Raw genomic sequence first — 5002 nt, 5'->3', positions numbered from 1 at the left:
CGTAAATTCGCCACCCTAGAAAGTTCCTGCAAAAAATTAAAAAAAAATCTCCACTTTTGCCCAAGAAAGTGCTCTGATACCACTTGTTATAGATCTGACCTGCAAATATATGAAATGATACCCTTATACCCAATAAATGCAAATAATCACTAGAAATAACAAGATCTGAATATAGATAAATGCTTCTTTATTAATATCAAACCCTTAAGGTAGGGCAACACCATACATTCACTACTTAAGGAGAGAACACTCCACAAGCCATATGCATGTTCATGCAATATTCCTTGACATCTCTCAATGTGGAGTCTTTAGCCTATATATAGGCCTCATACATACAATACCATGGGTCATTACCATGGTTCCGTCAATACCATCTATCTAATGCCATGGGCCCATTACATTATTACTAATTACTTGTGGTCCCTTACATGACACGGGTTAACCACCTTATTTATTATTATGGACCATCCCATTATTACATTATTCCCTTGGGTACCTCCCTTTGTACCCCATATTATCCCCCCTAAGTATATTACACAAGAGGACCGTAGCCTCTTTCTTCTCATAATATTTATGTTTTGGTTATAAATTACTTTGTTGTAGGTTCTCTATAATTTGCATCTAATGTTGATTTAAAATTGTATCCTTTAAGGTTATGATTTTTAAACTATATTTACATGCAATTATACCTATAAATAGGATTTCATGTACCCTTCATTTGAGTGCATTATCCACCTTATTTTCCTTTCCCTTGATGTGCTTGATTCCAAATTAATCTTTATTAAGAATTACTATCCATCTAATTTGTTTGGAATTAAAAATTGATTTTCCAAACAAGTTCTTTAGACCAATATAATATTTTCTTAATCAAAATATATTTTCCAATAGACAATTCCTCCACGTTTTTAATGCATGAGCTATGGCTACTAGTTCAAAACCACGTGTAGCATAAATCCTCTCATTCTCCTTCACTTTCTTGACTCATAACATATCACATGACCATTTTATATGAGGACTCGTCCAAGTCGTTCCTTGCATGAATTACTACACATAATGAAATCATTAGCCAAATAAGTTATCCTTGAGATTTTAGCAATTGCTAATAACATCATCAAATTCAGAAAATAAAGTTTGCATCCATAAGTCCATTCAAATCACACACCTTTATTTTGGAAAGAGGTTAATGTGTTTTCTATTCTTGAGATCTACTAAATGAATATCCAAATAAATAATACTAGTTCCATAAAGGACCTATCCTTAGTCACGTTCCTTGGTGCCATCCAATCATGATTTCTTTGATGTTTTTTAGGCACATAGCCACACAATTCTCTAAGATCATGTGACTCAAAAAATAAATTTTATTTAGGTAAAAGGATCACTTATTCATCTTGGAATAGACTTGATGCTATTTGAGTTCATGTAATACCATCCTTAAATATTACTCATGTTTCCCATTCGATAATGAATAAATAGGTATGTCATCCAAAGTATTATGAAAAAGTTATCCGAATGATTTTGGAAAATTCCATCCATAATATATGAAGATAGATGTTTCATTTGATAATCCAGACAGAACAACGAAAAACTCAAAGCAACAATATATAGTTCTAGTGGTTGTCTTATTGATGTTGTTTCTCTTAATCCTTACATGATTATATTGATAACTCAATAAATATTGGAGAAAAGATTATCTCCTTTTAGTTTATCAAAAAAGTCATCTATCCTTGGTAAGGGATACTTATTACTCACTATCACCTTGTTGAGCTACCTAAAGTCTATGCACAAACTTAGTGCAAAATCCTCTTTCCTAATAAAGAGCACTAGGTCACCACAATTTGGTACACTTGGGAATATATAGCCCTTCTTCAAGATATATTCCACCTACATTTGTTGTTCTTTAGGCTCTAATTTGCTAACCATTTATGGTGTCTTCAACATCAGGGTAAATTGAGGTCCCAAATTGTGGTAAATTCTACATCCATTTTACGTTGTAAAAATGTGCTTCCATCAAATACATACTCAAATTACATAAGCATTGGATGGTATTCAATGCTTAGTACTTGTCTTTGGATACCAGTTCCACATGGTGTGTTGTTATGAACATTGCACCTTAAAAATGATAAGGAATAAATAATTACAATCCAGTTTGAGGGAGGGATCCTCCTTTCACATTCAATAGAATGTATAATACAAGATTTGATGATCCTAAAACTAGGTATCCTTGGTGTATTTATTGGAGATAATGGTCAAAATTATAATAAAATGGTGGAGTGAAAGGTTCTAGCTAGAACAAATATATAACAATGAAAATATAATAACTTAGTAGCTAGGGATTCAAAATGTTTTGTTGATGTCTTTTCAAGTTAGAGGAAAGAGTCAAACTCCTAAGGCCTATTTTTAGGTTCCCTATAAATTTTCATGGATCTGGTGCTCCTCTTTCACTCACTTAGATGTTCAGATAACCCACGTATAGAAATATAAACATTAATCACATTGAATTATGAGTGTACAAGGTGTTTTAAAAGAATAATAAAATAATTATAGAAGAAATAATTGTACTCTAAAAATTCATTCCAATATATACATCCATTACACATCATGCTGAAAACACATTTGAAGAAAATAAATAAATCGAATATAAACAATACAGTTCAGATAGTCAAAGAGATCTAACATGATCTCATGCATTCAATGATAAAAAAGAGTCATAGGATAACATTCATGATATTTCATTTCAGATATTAAATTATGGAAGCCAAAAACGGCATGTCCTCTCAAAATAGCTTTCTATGAGAGTCAAAGAATAATTCTATAGACTTTACGTTTTTGAATAATATGAGTGCCTACAACTCTTATGAAAATTGTGATGCTTAAACGTTCAATATAAAGGAATTCATCCCTAAATGATTAAGATTGGGCTCCTATAGACTAATTAATATGGGGGTACAAAATTGTAAAAGGATGATTAGCAGAATGATTTCTCTCTCCCCTCTGCAGCACTCGTTGTAAAAGTATATATTGGCCTTCATATCCCTCTTCAAACATCCAATGAACCAAGAAATTCTTTGAGATAATCTTTTTAAATGTAAATAAATATCCAATGCTTTTAATAATATCTAGTCACTTATTTATGTTCAATACAACATAGGATATGATACCATTTAACATTTTTTCTTATTTATTAATATTTTGGGGTATGTCAGATGTGAGTGTTGTTGTAGCTAAAGATGCCTCAATATCTAAAGGGGTCATGAATAAAAGTGTCTGACTATGAGCTTCTTCCACCTCAGTTATATTTCCTTTCATCGTCATGTTTTCATCCTCTTTCTTGGTGAAAAAATGGGTAATGTAATTGATGAGCCTCATCATTGGGTAATTATATTGGCCTTAATTCATATCCTAGCTTAGTCAAACCAAATTTTCTCACAACTTATTACATGTTTTAGATTATATTTTGTTTATGTGATGAGTTAGAGTTGGATATTATGCCTAGCGGACTAATATGCATTGAATGCAGGATTGAAGGAGAAAATCAAGGAATTTTGGCAAATACTAAGGTTAAAACTCGAATGGGACAAGGGAGAGGGATTGTAGGAGGTAAATCCTCCCAATTTACTTCTCCCACATTTGAATATTCCTCCATCCATCACACCAGCTCAGAGTGCAAGCAGCCAAGCCATGAGGATTAGAAGGGAGCCGAGAAAGTGAGAGACAAAGAGCTAGTTTATCTTGACTTTGGGAGCTGAACCTCCCTAATTTTGAGGAATTTGTTGGGCACTTTAGTTGTATAAGTGGAGAGCCCTAAAGCCTCATTAGGATTCAAATTTTTGTTGTAAAACTCTAAGCTATTTTCGAGCTCCAAACTTGTGAAAGTTTTATTGATGTAATTTTTTGTTTTGGTAATGAGTTTTATTTTGATCCAGCAATGAGTTAACTCAGAGGGCTAAAGCTCTTGGGTTAGGGCCCAACCCTAGAAGCCAATGCTCCTCTTTCTTATATCTGTATGTTTATATTAGTCACATAGCTTCATTGTTAATTTGCTTCTAGATGTGTTTCATTGCAAGTAGCGTAGATTGGATTGGTTGTTTATTAGTTTGCTTCCATTTGTGCCTTACTTCAGTAGAAAATTAACAGGGATAAAAGGAGTACCAAAAGGTTGTCAATGGGTGTCTTGGCCTCATATTCTCCCTTTGGGATCATGATTTGAGGAAGGGACCCTTATGCAGCCCCAAAAACATAGATTTCTATTTCTTGTATAAGCTTTAGAGGTCATTGTATTCAAGTTAGAATTTGATCAGTTTTTCAAAGCATGATTTCATTTCCATCTCTTCTATCTTCACTCTTTCAATAGATCTCATCCATGCTTTCATTCCTTTCACCAACTTTCTTCACGCATAATGTAGGCAGTTAGTTCATTAATTCTGCTTTTCTAGCTTATGAGAATGCTTCTTGTTTATATAGCTTTTTGGGAATTATACATGTTTTATGTAGATCAAGTTCTTCAAGAGGAGACAAAGACTTCATAGCTAGCAACCACCTTCCACTCCATCCACCATAGTCGCTCCTTTTTTTCACCTTTGCCTTCACTAGTTTTCATGTTTTTTCATAGAAATTTTTCCAAACACATTGAGCGAATCCAACCATCCTCCATCTTTGTCGTTGACTTTTGAGTGATCCTATACCTTTCATCACTTAATTTCACCCATCTACCACCTTCCCTAAGTCTTCCATCACCTCCAAAACCTTCCATTTTTCTCTCGACTGTATCCTATAGGTTTACATGGAATCATGTAGGTATCTAGTACATCCTATAGGTTTTCCTAAAATGGCCCGTTTTGAGGCCGAATTGAGGGAAAAACTCTAGGAAGTCACCAAAAGCCTCCCAAGGGTCTCCCACACCATCCAACCATATTCTAACCCTTCCATCCATACTCCAACCTCCTTAATTCACCTACCACATCACCAAAAGAAATTAGTTTGCTATACTTGATTTTGCATGAAA

This window comes from Pinus tabuliformis, chromosome Q, assembly GCF_031772625.1.
Source record: "Pinus tabuliformis cultivar Carrire ecotype Pingquan chromosome Q, CPIR1, whole genome shotgun sequence".
In the NCBI taxonomy this organism is placed as follows: domain Eukaryota; kingdom Viridiplantae; phylum Streptophyta; class Pinopsida; order Pinales; family Pinaceae; genus Pinus; species Pinus tabuliformis.
The sequence above is the reverse complement of the archived record's forward strand: the minus strand, read 5'-3'. Positions refer to the sequence as shown.